General features: G+C 60.6%; 1 protein-coding gene across 1 annotated transcript in view; it reads left to right on the forward strand.

The window, feature by feature from the left end:
• Window positions 1–1,443: 1,443 nt before the first annotated feature.
• Window positions 1,444–19,619, forward strand: part of COL8A2 (collagen type VIII alpha 2 chain) — a 29,722-nt gene continuing 11,546 nt past the window's right edge. Inside the window, exon 1 of the mRNA XM_064635351.1 lies at window positions 1,444–1,846. The gene's annotated coding sequence lies outside the window, so the exon portion shown is untranslated. The remainder of the gene's footprint in view (window positions 1,847–19,619) is intronic.

Here is a 19,619-nt window from a genome sequence, read left to right on the forward strand (position 1 = left end):
GGCGGGGTCAAGGTGGCATGGCCAAGGTGGCATGGCCAGGTGACATGGCTGCACCCCAGGGTCCATCCCGGTGAAGGGACAGGCCTGTGGAGCAGGGAAGCAGCGCGGGAGTGATGACAGGCAGGAGAGGCCAGCACGGAGCGGGGCTGCAGCCGATGGTTTGCTCTGCGGGACAGAGGAATGTCTGTGCTGGTGAACGAGTCTGTGAGCAGAGGAAATGCTTTGCCAGTGAGAGCTCCGGTTAAACAAGGCTGGTCCACTTCTGCAGGAACCACCGTGCTGGTGGAGGCCCTCCATGCTCTGCCCAGTGACCGAGGGCTGCAGGTGGGACAGGGATGTGGGAAAGAGAGCTGGCACTGCTGGGACACAGTGATTGCAGGGCTGAGACGGTGGCAGAGCAGCTGCTGCCAGCAGCCATCCCGCTGGGACTGCAGTACCCGAGCAGCAGGTGACCGCGTGCCGGGGTTCAGCCTTGGGGCTGCTCTGAGCTGCTCACCGTGCTCGGCAGTAGCGACCAACTACCCCCAGCCCCGCCTGCCCGGGACACGGAGGGGACCCCAGCCCCGTCCGCCCGCGCAGGGCACAGCACATCAGCATTCCTGGGAGCAGGGTCCGGCTGCTCGCCGGGGGAAGGCATTGAGAGGGGATTAGCCGTCTGATGCCCCCCTTGCTCAGGCGCTTAATACAGAAAACAAACACCCTTGTGCGCCCAGCGGCTTCCATCCCGACGGGTTTTCTCCGTGCCCGTTGCCTGAGCAACCCTAATCTGCCTCCCGGGGCACTCCGGGGCCCCGCACCCCCGGCCCGTGCACCCCGGCAGCTGCGGCAGCGCCGGCGCTGTCCCGGCTGTGCCTGGCACGCGGCTGCCAGCGGGACACCGCGGCTCCTCCGCCTCGGCAACGGGCAGCACACGGTGGGTGGGAAAGGCTACGGGCACCCCACTCCCCCAGGATCGGGGCACCTCTGTCCCCGTGTGCGATTTGAAACTGTGCAGAGTCACGAGGATGCACTGGCACCACGTTTCCCAACCTTTCTGCCCAGGGCAACAGGATTTTCGGAGTGGCGAAGTGCCCCCACCACAGAAGAGGGGGGCACCTCCTGCTGTGGCCCTGTGCGACAAAGGGACTGGGCAGTGGGTTTGTGGGAGCGTGGGGGAAACGCTGCTCCAGCCCTGGGCTGCCAAACGGACAGAGGAGGGGGAGAAGAGTTGGACGGCACCGCGCCCCATCCCAGGGGCCGGCAGCACTCAGTCCCGGGGACTCGTTTCCCACCCTGTGGCTGCTGTTGGTGGCATCAGCATCCCCAGGGCGCTGGGCATCCCTGCGCGGGGACACGACAGGCAGGCCCGGGGGGCCGTGCCCACGGGCCCCCTGTCCCGCGTGGGGTGGCGAGGAGGGGCCGGGGGCGGGGGCCGGGGCCGCGCTGTCGGGGATGTGCGGTGCGCGCAGTCTCCTTCCCGCGCCGGAGCAACGAGCAGCGCGGCCGGGCTGGGACCGCCGGCGGGAGAGAGGAAAAAAGAGGGAAAAGACGGAAAAGAGAGCAATCACAGAAGCCAGCCTGGCGCGGTCTCGCACCGCACCCCCGCCCCGCTTCGTATTCCCCCGCTGCGCATCCCCCCGTCCCGCTTTGCATCCCCCCTCTCCGCATCCCCCCGTCCCACTCCGCATCTCCCCGCAGCCCCGGCCCCGCTTCGCATCCCCCGCACCCCCCGCGCCCCCGGCCCCGCTCCGCCCTCCCGCCCGCCCCGCTCCGCCCCGCGGGGTGCCCGGCCCGGCCCGGCCCGGCCCGCCGCTCCCGCCCGCGGCCGCCCGTGCCCGCCGCTCCGCTCCGCCGCGCCGAGGGTAAGGTAAGGTCCGCTCCGCTCCGCCGGGATGGGCTCTGGGCTCCGCCACTCCCGCTCCCCTGCGTGTCTCGCGGGTCTCCCCGCGCTCGGGCGCGAGTTGATCCCGTGGATTTCCCAGTCACGAGTCTCGCGGTTCTGGTGCCTTTCCCCCGAGTAACACCCCAGGACGCTCCAGTCATCCCTTCCCGGACAGGTCTGAGCCTGCTTTCCTCTACTTTTCCTTTTCTCATCCTTTCTCCCTCCTTTGACCCGCCTCAGTCGGGTCCCTTTCTCAGGGAATCCTCCCCGGAGCCTCTGTGGTCTCCCAAAGGCCAGCCTTTTCTGCTGTTAGGAAATATGTTTGTGAGAGCAAAAGTGTTTTGGGGAAAGTGCCGTGACCTTTGGGACAGCCGTTGCTGGCACTCACTGCCTCGGCCCTTCCCGGAGCTTGTCCCCTCCTGCAGCTGCCAACATCTGCACCCAACGGGTACCGGCACCATTCCCGGGAAGTGGCCTTCCACAAACACCTTGGGAAATACAGGGTGCTTATTTTATTTAGCTTTTTTTTAAGAATGTTGCTGTTAGTTGGCTCCTGAGCTACCAGGTTCCCCAGCTTTGAACATTCCCAATAAGCCAGGAAAGATCCCCCCTGTACAGTAGCCTCAGGCCAGGCAATAACCTACCGGAGATATTTCTCATCTATGGGCAGCTTTGCTATAAGGAACATGTTTAATAAATCATAAGGCCGGTGAATTCCTGGGATTTTTATTGCTTCTGTAAAAATGCAGTTTTGATCCATCTGCGAGGGACACTGGGGAACAAAGCGGCTCCTTTCAGAGCCGGATCCTACGAATTTAGGACACGGAGCTGGCAGTGGGGCTGGTGGCTGTGAGCCCCTGGGGCAGGGGCAGTGCCGTGGTGGTGACTGAGGGCTCCAAGGGCTGTCCTGCCCCTGCTCTTTGAGGGACCAACGTAACCAGGGCTCCTGGAGCCCCGTCTTGGCTTCCCTCACGCCGCCGGGGCTGTGGACACGGCCGCGTGTGCGGAGCCGAGGCAGCGATGCCAGGGGAAACATCACAGCTGGAAACGCAGCGACGCTGCGCCAGGCTTCCAGTTACATTTTTCCTCCTCGCCCTGTTGCCCAAGGGGAAAAGAAGCAGCAAAACCCAAACTGCTAAAAAACCGGGGGAGATTCTTGCAGGAAGGATCGCCTGGTTTCCATCAGCCCAGCTGACTCGGTCCCCCAGCAGTGGGGAGGCGGATTGTCCCAGCGAGTCTGGGCAGAGGAATGGCAGTAAAGAGATTTTCTTTGCCTGTTCCAGTGTAAAAACTGGGGTTTAGGAGTGGGAGCAGAGCCGAGATGCAAACGGCACGCGGAGAACCTGGGAGCTGTCAGGAATCCATCGGGATTTGGGAAACCGCGAGCGCCGTGGCTGAGGAGCTGGTTGTGGGTTGAAGTGGGTGGTGGAGGGTGCTGGGCTCTGCCCCACTGTGCTGGGCTGAACCCAGAGGCTGGGCTGCCCTTGGCCACGGAGGCAGCGGGTTGGGGATGGGGATTTGTCCCGTCTCCTGCCATGCCTTTGTTTTAGGCTGTGCGGAGCCCGGCCACAGAGGCGGGGAGGGAGCGTTTCTTTGTACAGGGAAGCATTTAAATTCTTTACAGTGATTCATATATTCCATTCATATGAAACACAGTCCTGCAGAGTGTGAATGGGGACTGAGGGGGGATTTTTTTAAGGCAATAAGCCCTAGAAGTGTCAAAAGTTATTCACACCTTGGTGAAATCAAGGATATTTCTGTCCGTGGCTCTTGGCAGGGGCTCAGCACAGCTCGCCTTGCGTCGGGTTTTTGGTTTCCCACTTGGATACAGAGCGGGGGGAACGTGGGGGCAGCACTCCCGTTGCCCCTGCCCAGCATTGGAATGTTTCTCAGGGCCAGAGAGGCCCAGCACAGGCTGTGCCCAGGGGTTGTGGGTTGTCGGGCAGCTCCCAAGCTCGGCCCCACCAGGGCTCAAACCCCGTGGGTTACATGCCCAGCAAGCCCCGGGGTTGGGGAGCCCTTCCCTGAGCCCATGGCACTGCCCCTCGAGTGATGGTCACCAAGGCTGTGACCAAAGCTCCAGACCAGCTGTCCCCGTGAGGGCAGAGCCTGCCCTGTTTGCCTTCAGCATGAGGGACAGGAACAGCCCAGCAAGGGGACAGGCATCTCCTGGGCCTCTTCATGGCGTGATGGGACCTTAGCAAGGGGCTCCAGAGTTCAGGCATGACCCTGGGGACACTGACCTACTCTGGGGGGCTGTGTCCCCACTGGGGAGCGTTGGTTTGGGGTGAATCAAGCTGAATGGCTGGGGGCCAAGAGGTGTGGGGGCATCACCCCAATGCCACGATGTGTCCCAGGTGTGGGGCCGGAGCCCACGGGGGGCTCTTCCCTCCTCCAGCCGCTCAGGATGCTTTGGGCCGCTGTAAATCCTCTCCGAAGGAACTGGGAAGACAGTTTTATGGCTGCTGGGGAGGCAGATTAGCAGGGTGTTGTTTTCCGTGCTGATCCATCACGGGATGCCGGGTGGTGCATCTGAGCTCTCGGCTGCTGGTGGGGGGCGCAGCCTCTCCCGGGAAGGTGGAGATGAAACCACCTGGTTTTAATGTCTGTCTGCCCTCGAGATCTGGGATGTGAGGGACAAACCGCCTCCATGGCTGCCCCATGGCCGGGCAGCAGCCAGGCTCCTCATGCTGGGGCAGCAGCAGAACAAGGGCGTTTGGGCAGTGGCACCTGTAAAAGGCATTAACCCGGCGGGGAGGGCGTGGGGGCTGGTCCTGTCCCATCCCCACACACCCCTCTGTCATTCTCTCCTATTTCAACTTGTCTGCAGCCCGGGAAGGAGCAGAGTTTCCATTCCCCTGCACTGAACAAAATGTCTGTGACAATAAAGTCTCATAGCGCAGGAAGGGGAGGGATAAAAAGACACCAAACTGGATTTGTTTTCCCCCAGTTTCTCACTCCCAGCCCTTTTCCGGTGGGAGAGGGTGCAGGCCATTGGCTCTATTGGGCAGGTCCTGGGCTCTGAGCCTCCCCACTACCCTACATCCTCCATTACTGGTTAATTAGAGAGGGCAATTAACTGCCTTAACAAAGGTGGTGGGGGGCGTTGACTCATGGCCGCTCCCTCCTTTGCACTCAGGGGTTCCCTGCACTGGACATTTGGGAGGCTGGGCTGGTGCTGCTGGAACCTGGCTGTGTCCTGCAGCAGTCTGGTGGGATTGGGATGCTCAGGGTGGCTGGTGAGGTGGGGTGATGCCCCACACTGTTGACTCCCCAGCTCTCCCTCCTGCCCAGGGCTCAGCTGCACGTTGCTTCCTTGCGTTGGCGACTTGGACGCCGGCACAGACATAATAAACCGCTTTTCCTTTTCCCCTTGTCACCGGAGCTGCTCCTGAGTCACATCCCTGGCTGCCTGGCTCTTCCCCAGGGCTGTCTGCTCTGGCTGCATAACCCTGCACATCGGCTGCGAACTTCAAAGCGATGGGATCCATCCTGGCCGGGAAGGGCTGGAGGGATGGCAGCGCTCCGGGAAACATCTGCACAGGGCCTGGCGGGGCTGGTGGGATGGGAGACTCTGCTCCCCAAAGCCTGGCTCACCTCTGGGCATCACTGGGCTGCTCCCAATGAGCTGCAGGAGCCAGACCCTTCACCAAATCCACCTCGTGCCCTTTACCCCTGGGTCCTCACAGGAGCATCCCACCAGGGACTCCGCAGCTCCCACCGGCTGCTGCCTCCCTGCAGCACTCCTGACCTGGGCTGGGGGCTGCAGGCTGGAGGTGGGTGCTACCACGAATGAGGTGGGATTACAAAGGAGCCAAAGGTGGCATTGTGAAGGTGTCTGCTGTCCCCTCAGCCAGTGGCCCCTGGACCTGGTGTCAGCCGAGTTCATGGAGCGAAGCTCCAGATCACAGGAGCAACTGCAGCCAAAATCTGCAGAGTAGCCGGGTCTGGTCTCTGTGACCTTCCCTGGGGCTGAGCCTGTCCCGCTGGCCCATCTGGAGATGTTTGTCCTCAGAGGCTCTTCCAGGCACTTCTGTCCAGGACAGGCCTTGGCAGGGAGCAGTTAGAGAGGAGGACAATGACCTCGATGTCCACGTGCTGTGGATGCAGCGGTCGATGCAAGGCCTTGCCCAGCTTGGCTATTTTGCACCAAAAACCTCAGTCTCTATTTCTTGCAGTGCTCCCAGCCCAAGCTCTGCTTTCCCTGGGCAGGATGGGCCCTGAGAATTGCCCCAAACCAGCAGATTTCTGCAAACCTGCTGCACACCCAAGCAGCCCAGCGATGCTGGACCCCTGGGACCTCACAGTGCTCCTGTGCCTGCCCCACAGAGCTCTGGCCGTCGCCGAGAGCCTCTTTATTGTTCTGGCGGAGGGTTTTGTTTCACTGCTGCCTTCCAAGTTCCCAGGGATCTAAATTCTAAAGCAGGGTCTTGTAAAGAGCCCTGTCCAGATGGGCGAGATGATATTGCTGTATCAGATGAGATCTATCCCTGTCTTTATCCACAGACAATGCAGCAGTGGGAGCAAACAAGGATAGAGCTTTTCTTCGGAGGCACATTAGCCAAATAAGAGCCTTCGCTTTGTTTTGTGCTGAAACCCAAGACCTTGAGGCCAGACCACCTCGGGGAGCTGCCCCCATTCCCGCAGCCACAGGAGGATTTCCCCCTTTCCCTGATGCCCGTGTTCAGGCAGGGCAGGGCAGGGCAGTGGGTGTCTCATTGCCGGGATGTTCCCTGTCCTCCCCTGCTGTTGGAGCCGTGTCTGTGCCCCTGGGCTGGAAAGGTCTCAGTGTTGCCACAGGGACTGGGCAGCACTCGAGCCTCTTCTGCCCTCGGACACCACAAAGGTGGAAGATGCTTTGGTTGTGCCCTATAATCGCAGGAGAGTTGGGCCCACAGAGAACAAGTCAGGGCTGTCCAGAGCTGCCGAGGCCACTCCGTGCACTCGCTCGTGGTGCTGCTCGAACCCCGCGGCCAATTCACCTGCTTTCAGATTTCATTACAAGACCCAAAATTCAGCCCAGGTTTGTTTTAAGAAGTTACCGGAGGCTGAGAGAAGCCTGGGACTGATTTATGGCTTCCCATCAAAATCATGTGGTTTCACCACAAAACTTGGAAGCTCTGGCTGCATTTTTTCCTCTGGAGATCTTGGCTCCAGTCCAGAGGCGAGAGTGTGAATCCAGGGTGTGCATCAGGGCTGGAGCGTTCGGGTGCTGTGAGTGAAATGGAGGAGATATGGATCACCACAGGAATATTTAATGTCAGGACAACACAGCCATGGTTTTCAGGGAAGCACTGATAAGGCGGCGGGAGGCTTGGCATGGAGTGGAGCTGCAGCAGGTCCTTTGCTCTCATTGTAGCTTTCATTTCAGCACTCACCACTATCACCCTCACATCTTGCTCCATGTCAGTGGCTGGAGCAGCTTCCCCTGTGCCACTGTGCCCAGGCAGGCTGGGAAGTCCCACTGCCCTCCCCTCTCTGGACCCACGGGGTGAGGTGCTGGTGCCCACTGGGGTTAAATATGTGGGCTTTTGCCAGAAAAGCATATTTCCAGCCTCAAACATGCATTGTCAATGACTGCAGAAAGGTATTTCTCACTGCTCCGTGTGCCATGAGCCAGCAGACAGGAACAAGCTGACTTTTATTGCTATTTCTTCATATTTCCTGATATTGCCAGTCTGGCACTCACGACCCACAGGCAGATCCCGGTGGGATCCCGGGGTTGGATTGCAGTGGTGATACCTCTGTCTTTGCTTTGCCTTTAATTTCAGGTGCTCTGGGCCCCGAAGGGCTGAGCTGATAACCTGGGAGGGCAGAGCCCACAGCCCTGAGGAGGGAAGGGAGGGCATCCAGAGCAGACCCCAAACCAGGCCACTGGGGCGGGGCCGTGCCCGGGCACACGGGTTGGAAAAGCCCTCCAAGACCATCAAGTCAACCGAATACCCTCATGCCCACTAAACCGTACCATGAAATGCCACGTCTGCTTGTTTTCTGAACACTTCCAGGGGCCCTGACTCCACCACATCCCCGGGGAGCCTGTTCCACAACGAGCTGGGCTGTCCCCTGGTCACAGCAGCACGAGGGTCCGGAGTTCAGCAACCACCATGGGCCCACGGACCCCTGAGGGTCACACTGAGGGGGGGTCTCAGCAGCTGGCTCGTGGCAGTGCATGAACAGAGGAAAAGAGCTTTGTGTTACATAAATAACGAGGTCAGGGCCCTGCGAGCTGCTCCGGCTGCGCGAGTGCCGCGTCCTGCCGAGCATCCCCCGGCGCGGGGGCCGGCGGGACAGCAGAGTCGCTTCGGGGCTTGGGTGCCTTTGTGGTTTTAATTTAGTGTCTTTTTAAAGTCAAGATGAAAGGGAGAGCCGAGCAGGGCCGCAGCAGTTCCCCTGTCTGCGTCCAAAGGAAGCTGGTGGGGCTGTGCCGAGCACCAGTGGCTCCGTGCCCGCTTCCCAAACCTCTGCTCGCTCCTTCCCACCGCGGGCACGGACACGTCTGTGCCACGAATGGACCTTGTCTGTGCCAGCACTGCACCGTGCTAGCAAGTGCCAGCTCATGGGGCAGTGTGAGATGATCCACGTGGCCCCAGCAAAGGACACTCAGGTGTCCAGCACCGCTCCGACAGCCCGGCACGGTTGGTGCCGATGCCCGTTTCCATTACACCTTCTCCCATCACAGTTTTATTGAGGACCACGTGTGATGTCACTGCCAACCACCAACTACGGGCCAGGACAAGACCCCAGCGCTCCTCAAGCAGCCATAAACTGAGCTGCACAAGGAGTCTGTAATTATTTTATGCCAAGCCTGGTATTTTCCTCCCCCCAGGGGAGGCACTAGAGCAAACAAGAGCGGGCCCGTGCCAAACCGTGCCCAGGCAGCGCTTTTATGAAATCTTGGGTTCGTCAGAATTAATTTCATTTAAAACATTCTTCTCGTTTTTCATAAAGCACAGCAAATCCGCGGTACTTAGGGCAGGAATGCAGCCAGAGCGCTGCCGGGCAGGCGGCGAATTACCCGCGGCAGATGGGCCGTGGCGGCGGGGTCGCCCCTGGTCCGGAGCTGCCTCCTGGGGGCATCTGGGAAAAGGGGAGGTGCTGGAGTGACCGTCTGGGGCAGAGCCGGGTGCAGGGCTCCCTCCCACCCTGCGCTCCCGAGGGATGTGGGAGCTCAGGCGTGCCCGTCCCCAAAGGTCAGTGAGTGCCGTGGCTGCCGCCGTTCCCACCCCGGTGCTGCGGGGCCGTGGTGTCCTGCACGAGTGGGACGAGGTGTCACAGATCATGTTTGAGTCTCCTGGCTGGTGGCAGATGGTCCAGGGGTGGAACCTGGTCCAAAACCTGAGCAGAACTGCTCAGGTTGCCAATAATTGAAGTGAGTTTGGGGGCTGGGGGTACCTGAGCGGGGCTGTGGGGCCAGAGCTGTGCTCCAGGACAGGGCTGGCAGCTGGTGCTCCTGCCCTGCACGTGAAAGTGTGACAATCAGGGCAGTGGGAGAAGCAAACCTCTGTCCACCCATTGCTGGAGGCATGGAAGGGGCACCTTCTCAAAGGCAAGACCCCTGCAGGGCTGCTCTTGGCATAGGATAGGGTTTGCTCCCTGGAGTCCAATCCCAACTGGAGGAATAGGTCAAAAATCCCATGATTCTGCAGGGCAGCCCCACTGGGAAAGGGTTTAACTCCCCTCCCTTCAGCCTTTCCCCTTCCTGCAGCCCCCAGGACAGGACCCAGGTGGGCATCTCAGCCAGTGTGTCCTCTCAGGATGCAAATGGGTGCTCGTGACCTTGGGTGACCTTGGGGGCTCTGGCCCTGAGAGCAGATGTGGGACATTCTCATGGGAGTTAGAAACCAGAGGGAGCTGATGGATTTGTCTGACTGGTCCCACTACGGGCTGGGGTCACTCCCTGCTGTGCTGGGAACCTTGTTTGCTCCAAACCTCCACCTCCCACCGGGCTGGTGGGCTCCGGCCTGCTGGAGAGCTGGCAGGGGTGAGGAGGGGGATTAGAGGGTTTAGCAGGTGTTGAGCCTCATCTTTCATCCTGCTATAGAGAAATCCTTGGCTTGCTCTTTCCTGCTCCTGCACAAGCCCCGCCAGACTGGGGTTGCCCTTTCCCTGCTGCTGACTGGGATGGACTGGGAGATGGGTTTGGAACAGCACTGCGGGTCTGCACCGTGCCCAGAGCCCTCCGGGCTTTGGCCAACTCAGCTTTGTCTGGATGGAGCTCCAGAGGAGTGGTGGGCAGCTCTCTGGCACCTTGTGGCACAGCCAGGTGCCATTTGCCAGCCGCAGGATCGGGTTGATCTGTGTTGCTCCAGGGTTTGATGTGGAGTGTGAGGGCGCAGGGCTGGGCCTGCTGCTTATTTTGGTTAAATTGAGTTTTCTCTGGGAGATTGGGGGGTGCTGGGGGCCTCCAGACAAGGGGCTTTTGTGAGCCGGGCTGCAAACCGATCCCCTTTTGTGGTTTTGCTTTTTTGGATGATACAATTTGTTATTCCAAGAACTACCCAACAAATGGACCCCATTAGCTGAGTCCCTGGAGCAGCTGGGGCCGGTGCTCACGGTGCCTTTGTCTGCACCCACCTTGGGCCCGATGGGAGCGCTGGGGCCGTGGCACTGCTGTGCCCCTGGATGGTGCTGGGGCAGGTGGGGGGCCAGGAGCTGCTGTCTCTCCCTGCTGGCTGTGCTGACAGGGCATCTTGTGGGATTAGCCTGGACTGGGACCAGCAGAAGGCACCGGTTTGTTGAATTCCCTGTCACAGTAGTGTCCCTGGCACACACTGACAATAACCCAGTTGTTGCCGCGCTGCCGGGGGCTGGAGCCAGTGTTGGGGCAGCCCATCTGTGGGGGCAGCCCTTTTGCCCCCTTGGACAGGGCTGGACCCTCATCCTCATGCTTGGTGGGAGCCGTGGGAGTTTGCATCCCTCTCTGCCTTTGGGCACAGGAGCTTCCAGCACTGGCTGCCAGCAGGGCCGGCTGTCCTGGTGAAGTGCCAGGGGAGCAGAATGGGAAGCAGGGGGCAGCCGCGGTGTCAGGGGTCCCACAGTGGCTCTGCAGACCCCTGGCACTGAGCAGCAACCCCTGCAGTGGGGGCTGCCCACAGGTCCTGCCAGCATCTCCCCACCAGCTCCATGCAGCCCTGGCACCGCTGGTGCACCCAGGGTGGCTGCGTGGATGCCGTGGCAGTCTGTGCTGTGGGATCCCAGCCGTGGGGCCGTGGGGCCAGGCCATGGCCATCCTGCCAGGTACCGGGGCTGGACAGTCCAGCCAGAGCATCCTTGGCCAGCTTGGTGCTGCCTCCCGTGTGCAGGGATGCTGCTGGCTCTGTTTGCCTTGGCTCCCGTGGCGTTTTCCCTGCATGCTGGAGCTGGGCAGGAGCCAGTGGGTTTAGAAACAAAAGCGTTGGACACCTCTCTAGGTGGTGCTGAAACAGCCCCACCAACCTGCCATGGCACGTGTGGGCTCCCTGTCCACAGAGGACACCGCGGGGCTCCCCCAGCTCCCTGACCCCGTCTGGGCTGGGCTCACACACACCACTCCTGCAGCACCAGGATGTGCTGCCCTGGCCAGCTGGGATGTGTCCCTGTTCCCACCAGCCTCCCAATGGGACATGTCCCCTGGGCTGTCCCCCAGCAAGGAGGGATGTCCAGGAGTGAGCAGCACGTGCCAGCCATGCCCGGGGCTGGGTTTGCTGCAGGGGATGGGTGTAGGGAGCATCCCTGGGGCATGGTGTGTGCCAGCACCACACAGAGGGGACATTGGCTGCCATAAAGTGACCTCTTGGCAAGCTCTGGTTGATGGAGAAGATCCGGGGGGAGAGCAGTGGCCTTACAGCTTCACCTCCCGTTCCTGCCCAGTCACACACCGTGCTGGTGCCACGGTGCTGGCCCGGCACGGGCAGGGATGGCCCGAGGCCGTGGGACACTGGCCTTGCACGGCATTAGCTTTCCATTGACTCATCGTGGCCATGGTCTGGCCCTGGCAGAGCCCAGCGGGGGCCGTGGGAAGGGGCAGCCATAACTTCCCAACAAAAGGAGCTCGGCAGTGGGCAGGAGACAGTGCCGGGAGCCAAGTGCTGGGGCAGGACCCCGTCCAGGACCGGCCGCCTCCGCTCGCCACTGCCCGCAGGGTGCCAGGGGGCCGGGGCGGCCGCAGCCCCCAGTGCCTCCCTTGGAGGCCAAAGGCCAGTGCAGAGGGGGGTTCCTGGCACCCAGCCACGACCAGAGCCCTCCTCCCACCACGCCCCCGCCACATTCCATCCAGGGCCTGACATTTCGATGTGCCGAGCCTTCGGAAAACAGCATTTTAATGCTCTTGCTGTAAATGCGGTGGAAAATGTCTGTGGGCTTGTGCAGGATGGCTCCCAGGAGCCTGCCGAGCCGTGGGCGTGCCAGGCCCTGCCAGGCAGCTGGGATGGGGTGGGATCCTCCGGAGCCCTGCAGCTCTCTGAGCCATCCCTGTGATCACAGCCAGCTCTGCTCACCCTGGTTCTCTGCTTATTCCCATGGCTGGTGCTGCCCGTCCCGGGTGGGTCCCGCAGCCACTCGGGGCAGAGCTTTAGGGCACCCCCTGACCTGCCCATGGTGAGTGTGGAGGGGACTGTCACCCTCCCCGGGCATTGCCCACTGCTGTCCCTGCCTCCAGAGCCTTTCCCTACCCCGGTCCCACCATAACTCCAGGCTGAAGGCTGAAGGTCTTTTCCCTTCTTGGTGTTGGTTCGATTTTTTTTAAGAATTGTCTTCTAGAAAATGGTCTCAATTGGTCAATTTATTTTTTTCTCCATGTTTCATTACTCATAAATGCCAGGCCAGTGTGGCACCCACAGCAGATGCCCAGTACCTGCCCAAACTGGGGCTGCCACATGCCCACCACTTCCTAGAAGTCAGAATTTGCCAGAGCCTGCCCCAAATCGGGTCTGATCCCCAGACTGGGTCTGTTCCCCAGGTCTGGGTCTGTTCCCCAGGTCTGGGTCTATTCCCACAGTCTGAATCTGCTCTTGTCATGGAGAGACAATTGGGATCACCACTGGGGTTCCTTGGATGCAGTAATGGTGCCAGTCCCCTCCTGAGCACCACGGCACCCTCTCAGTGGCTATGCCCAAACAAGGGGTGTCCCCACGCCAAGGCAGAGGGTCCTGGCCGGGCTCAGCACTGTGCCACTGGCAGGATGAGCCCCTCTGGGCAGTGGGTCCCAAATGTGGACAGAGGGAGGTTCCCACATGACAGAGCCCAGAGGAAAACTCGAGTGAGTTGAGTGTTTTTCCAGCTTGAAGACTAAACAAAAGGTTTTGCAATAAGTGTCTCCCCGTCCCCCAGGGTCAGTCCCCAGCTCTGTGCCCGGGTGCTCCCGTTTCATCCCATCCTCCAGCGAGGGCTCTGCAGGGACACGGGGACAGCCCCGAGCGCCGCCGGCTGTGTGTCCCACCAGGGCTGGTGTCTCTAGCAGAAACAAATGAGTCCCACCAGGAAAATATTCCGTATATTCCACACTGCTTTCCGCTGGTGCTGGAGCTCCAGGTCCCCAGTTTTGCTTGGCAAAGGGTCAGTGGTAACAGCGACACCAAGGCAGATGCTCTGGAGCCGTGAAGGTCAGCGGCTCCTCCAGGCCTTTCCCAGACACTGTCCCGGCTGGCTCCTTTCTACAACCTGGGTCCGGGAGTGGTTCTTCCCCTGGAATGGTCTGGGACACATGAAACCCATCCCATTTCCTTATGGGCTGCCCTGTAGAGGTCTGGGTGCTCCGTGTGCCCCGGACAGGGCGGCTCTGCCGATGTGCCGTGTTGGGAGAGGCAGAGGCAGCAGGACATGAACGTGTTTGTGGGTGCAGGGGTCCAGGCAAGGGGGGGTCTGGAACCCTTTGAAGAAAATTCAACGGGATACTCGATTGCACTGGAAATTCGGAGCCTGGAAATGAGGGTGTGGCTGCGGGTTGTGGCCTGTTGGTGTTACCTGAGGCTGAAAGATCATTAATGGCAGAGATGGTGCACGTGGGGACACTGAGTGGCCCCTCGTATCCCTCAGGACGTGGCACCCAACTGCCCCTGCATGGGGCTCAGGGGGATGGGGGGTTGGCGTAATCCCCAGGAAAGTGGGGCCAGTGGAATTCCCTGTGAGGCTGTCAGCTCCCAGACAAAGGAAATGTGGAAAATTAAAAAAAAAAAAAAAAAGGAAAAAAAATAGAAATTTCAAATTGAAAAATCAAAGCAGCTGATTCAGCGATGGTGAAACATCTTGTGACAGTGTCAGACAAATTCTTTCCAAGCAAAGTTCTGGGAAAAAATCAGCTTGATTTTGCACAACCCGCGTCCATCCCAATGGAAAGGCACGTGGGGGTTGCCCACTGGGATGAGGGCACTGCAGGGCCCTGGGAGCACTGCCTGGCAGACAGCCTGCCCCCTGAAATGGGCATTACAGAGCACAGGGGAAATCTGAAATCCGCTTGGGAGTGTGGGAGCGTCTTGTCAGAGTTTCCACCAAACACCTCGGTCTGGCTGGGGTCTCGCATCAGCTCACAGAAATTAAATTAAAGTAAATTAAGTTAAAGAACATAAATACAGTCTGAAACGTGCGCTCCATCCCCTTCCTGGGGTGTGGATATGGGGAAGCAGCTCCACAGCACTGCCAGGAGTGCCCCTTCATGGTGCACGGCCCTGGGGGGCAGCAGGGAATGGGAACAGGGATGGGGATGGGAAAGGGGTGGGAATAGGGATGGGGATGGGGAGGGGATGGAAATAAAGACAGGGACAGGCACGGGATGGGATGGGGATAGGGTGGGGATGGAGGTGAGAGAGGGGTTGGGGAGGTGGGTGCTGGCGCAGGGCGAGGGCAGGACGGCGGCACCGCCCCCGCAGGTAACCCCATCCCCCCGCCGCCCGCCGGGGAGGGACACGGCCCAGGCTCCTGCTCCTGAAATTTATTTTAATGTAAACCTAGCTGTAAGGCAGCTTTTTCTCATTTTTAAACTATTTCATATCAATCCTTGGCCTGACATTTGTTTTCTTTGAGTGCGGTGGGGAGCGCGGTCGGCATTGCTGAGGATATCTCCTCTGGAATCTTGGCAGAGGCGGCTCCCTATCTTTGAAGAAACGGCAAATGCAAAACAGAAGGCCGATATTAGAGAAGCATAAACAATATTTTCCCCCCTTAACCCCAGGAGCGGCGCAGGGGCCGGCTCGGAGACACGGTGGGGGGACACGGCCCCCCTACTACACAGCACCTGCCCGGGCTGAGCCCAGGGCAGGGGGACCCCGGCACTGCTCCAGACAGGTCCCCTGTGACCCACCTGGTGGGATGGGGAGCGGTGGCAGCCGGTGGGAGGGTTTGCTGGTGCAGCTGGGGGGCCCCAAACACAGTCTTGCCCTTTTGGAGGCAGGGAATTGGGCTCTGGGGTCGCCCCCGAGGAGATGCAGCTCCAAGGGTGAAGCTGGTCTCACTGGGTGTTGTGGCAGAGGGGTTTTGTGGAGGATGGACGCTGAGGATGTGTGGGAGCAGCAATGCTGGCACCAGCCAGGCTCACCTGGGGGGTTGCTAAAAAGCTGGAAGAGGAGAGGAAATGGAGATCAAAGGACCCAGCAAAACCAGGGAGACAGGCTTTCAACCCCTGATGTTAAAATAAAATGACTGTTAGGATAAACACTGCAAGGCAAGTTCCCGTCTGGGCAGCCGGGGCAGGGCTGGGGGATGTTCCTGGTGTTCCTCACAGGAGGGGATGGTTGCACAGCAGTTCACACATTTACTGTTGTACCTTGGGTGGTTTGGGAGCATGTTGGAGGGTGGTGAGGGGATGGACCGACGGAAAACCAGTGTGGGGATGTGCGGAGGTGATACTGTGCCGGGGAGGCACCAGCCCTGCTGGGGCACAGGGAGCCAGCTCAGGAGCTGCTTTCCCTGGACACTCCTGGAGCTGGTCTGTGCCGTGGGGCAAGGCCGCTTTGGCCAGAGTGTGTCCATCCTGTGGCAGGGCAGGTGCTGCTGTTGAACACCTGAGTGCTGTCACGGGCTCCCCCTTCTCCCACCTCCCCCTTCACAGGAGTCCCCGTCCCACGGGATGCATGGGCAGGGCTGTCACTGCCTTCCCTCGGGTGCAGGAGCCACATCCCCCAGGATGCTGCACGGATGTGATGGGCTCCAGCAGCACCGGGGTGCTCCGTGCCGTCACCCCGGCTCTCATGGGGACATGGCAGGTCTCTGGGACATCCCTGCCCTGCGTGTCCCAGCCTGCAGCCCCCCGAGGGAGCTCCCCTGAGCACCCTGCCCAGAAGGCTCTGGCCTGGACCATGGCCCATTGTGATGAAGCTGGTGACCCCAGCACGAGGCTGAGGTTTAAATGTCTGCGGGCGATGGCCCCGTGCCCGCAAATTCCCTGAGCCGGGAATCGCTCTCTGCGGGTCCCCCCAGGCTTAGCAGATTTCTGTGCAAAGCACCCATTGCCTTAGAAAACGCTGTTCCTGTGCAGGAGCTGTGAGGGCAAAGTGGGTCTGACCTGCAGACCCTGGGTAAATTCCCACTGCTTCCCACTGCTGCCACCGGGGCTTATGTGTCCCTGGAGCAAGGCTGACTGAGCCTCAGGTAGTGATGGCTGATGCTCCAGCAGCTCACTGGGGCTCACAGCCCACGTCCTTCCCCGTGGTGTCTGTGCAGATACTCCACATCCTGCCCCAGGATCCAGTAAGAAGCTGTGCTTCTTGGTCATGGCATGAGCCAGGGCTCACACAGCCCCCTGGAGAGGGGCTCCAGACGCTGCCAGGATGGCCAAGGGGATGGGACCTTCTGGGACCCTCATCCCTACTGCGCCCCAGCTCTGGCACTCGGCTCCCCTTCTGCTCCATCCAGCCCTCAGGGACAGTGCCACTGCTGCCCTCCAGGCAGGCCACCATCCCACTGGGAGGAGGAGGAGGAGGAGGCGGGAAGAAGAAGGGAAGAAAAAAATGAATCCCCACAAAAATGTCTTCATAACAGGAAACGTCTCATAAAATACCTGTGGTTTGGCATGTGTGATCCGACTGGTCAAACTATGCACCTGGCAGGGAACCCTGCTATTAATGCTGCGAGTCTGGTATTTCAGTGCAGTGGAGGCTGGTGGGAGGGAGAGGACTGGGGGGCTTGGGTGCAGAAACCCTCCACGGGGGCCGAGGCAAGAGGAGGACACATCCCTTGGGGATCCTGCTCTCCTCCATGGGGGATTTCCCAGCCTTATTTTGGTGAGGGGACTGCAGCACCCCAGGGGTGCTGTGAGCCAGCCTGAGCCTCGCCCCAGGGCAGGAACACAGTGCTCCTGCAGCTTTATGCCGAGGTTTTCCACCCAGACCCAGGTCCAAGCCGATGCCAAGCCGGGGTTCTCTGTGTGTGTTTCCCAATGCCACGGTGCCCGTCGTTCCGCAGGGATGGCGATCGCCGGGGCTCTGCCGCGCTCACGAGGAGTTTTGACAGCTGGAGGTGAGGGATTAAGCCCTGAGCTGTGACCTGCGGCTGCGCTCCCGGCACACACGCCCGGGGTCATTAATCCGCCTGAGCTGAGCCCTGACCCCGCGGCCGTGGGATCAAGTGGTGGCACCGACGCTGGTGTCGGCACCGCTGCCGGACCCCGGGCTCCTCGGCTCCGGGCAGAGTGAACCACGGGCAGTTTGCACCGTGGGCATGCTGTGTCACACCATGCCATGGCCATGCCATACCATGCCATGATGGGCCACGCCGTGCCCATCCCACTCCACGCAGGGCCGGGCGCGGGCACCGCTCAGGGGCAGCAGGTCCCTGCAGATGGGGTGGGGTGTTTTTTCTTCGTCAAGGAAAATGTTTTCTTGTTCCCTGGGCTGCTGGCGGGCGAGGCTCCGGCTCCGGCGGCGCGTACAGCAGCCTTGGATGGGATCAGGTGTCATGCAGTTAAGGACGGGCTGGTGCCAAGTCTCCCCCGAGCTCCGACGCTGCTCAGCCGAGCTGCTCCCGATGTCTTTGGCTTTCGCAGCCCGGCCTGCGGAAACAACGTGCTGCTCTCCCTCTCCGTAGCTCACTTTTCGTTTTCGACTGGGTTTATTATTATTTTTAAAGCATGTGTAGCGCAAAGCAAATCATCGACCTCCCCGCTGGAGCCGGGCCAGCCCCGTGTTGGGCTTGGAAATCCTCCCTGCTTTATTTTTTATTGTAAATGACCGGAGGATGGAGCGGCTCGATGGGACACGGCGGCGGCCAAGCCCGCCTGCTCCAGCCCACCCACACGCGCCGGCTGCTCCCAGAGCTTCCCCTTCCCTGCGTCCCCCTGCTCTGGGCGAGTGCGAGGTGCTTCCCACTGCCCCCCCAGCCTGGGGCCACTTCTGCCGCAGCTTCCAGAGGTGGTGACTGTGCCCCGTGCTCCCAGAGCACAGACTGGGGACTGGGATGGGGACAGGGACAGGGATGGGATGAGGCCACACCAGTGAGCCTGGGTGTGCAGCTGAAGTGCATCAAATTCCGCACCCTGGCTCATCCCTGAGCCCCTCCATGGGGCTGGTGTGGCCCCGGGGTGGATGTGGGGCCAGAGCTGGGGCGAGGGCCAGCGAGCACACGCCGTGCCCTGCAATGACCACGCTTTGACTGCCGGGTTTAAACGAGTTCCCTGCCGTGCCGGCCCTCAGTCGCAATGGCAGATCCCCCGTGGATCACATATATTGACTTAAAAAATAATTAGCCTTGAAGGGAGCAGGCGCGGGGCCGGCCAAGCCCTTCATTAATATTTCAGTAACAGGGGCCATAAATCAGCCACGGCTCAGCCAACAGCCCCAGCTGTGTCCACAGGGAAGCACGGCCGTGGTGCTCACAGGAACATCGCCCAGTCCAAGGACACGGGAGCGCTGACACGGACACTGCAGGGAGAGGGGGTCAGTGTGGGGACCAGCAGCCCCTTCCACGGGGAAAGGCCAAGAGCACGCCGGGAGCATGACAGGAGCTCATCAAGCTGCCCAGCACGAGCCACGGGCAGTTCTGAAGCCATGGGGGCGGCACGGGCTGGTTGTTTTCCTGCGAGAACAAGGTGACATTTCTTGTCTCCTTTCTCATGCTTTAAGTGTGAGATTTTTTTCCCTGTTCTCGGCGCTTTCATGGCGTGCCAGGGGTTTTTAACACGTCTGCTTGCTGCCTGCCAGGGGAGCCGGCCCTCGCACCGCCGGTGCGGCAGCGGCGGCTCTGAAGCCGTGCCAGGGGTCCCGGTGCCGGCTCAGGACCCTGCTCCCCCCAGAGCTGAGCAATGTGGTGCTGCTGGGCCCCATCCTGCTCCAGCATCTCCAGGGAACAGCACAGACCCCTCGAGTGCTGCCCCTGTGTGAACCCTCCTGGCTCAGCTGCTCCTGCTGGGCTTGACTTTGCGGCAAGGGGTGGTTGTGGTTGAAGTACCAGAGTGTGCTGAGGGGGATGGAGCTGCTTCCAAAGGATGTCAGCCTGGCTGGATAGTGCCCAGCCCAGCAGCTGTAGTGCCCAGGCTGGGCAGGGTGAGCCAGAGGAGGACAGGCAGGTGACCCCCAGCCGTAGCTGCCCCATCCACACCACAGACCAGCCGCTGTTCACGACCTGCCGGGCGAGAAGGGAGTGTGGCGCGGCTGCTCCGTGTGATTAATTATCAGTTCATAACACAGGAGATTTCAGGCATGAAAGAGCCTCTCCACAGGCACGTTGTGCACACTTTATCCATCATATGAGGCTCCAGATGTTTCCATTTTATTCTCATTAAATCACTGCCTGGAGAGTGCAGGAGTGGGAGGCCTCCTGCCCCAATGCCGGGCACCACTGGGGGGGACAGCAC

The sequence above is a fragment of the Pseudopipra pipra genome, chromosome 24, assembly GCF_036250125.1.
Source record: "Pseudopipra pipra isolate bDixPip1 chromosome 24, bDixPip1.hap1, whole genome shotgun sequence".
NCBI classification, from domain to species: Eukaryota; Metazoa; Chordata; class Aves; order Passeriformes; family Pipridae; genus Pseudopipra; species Pseudopipra pipra.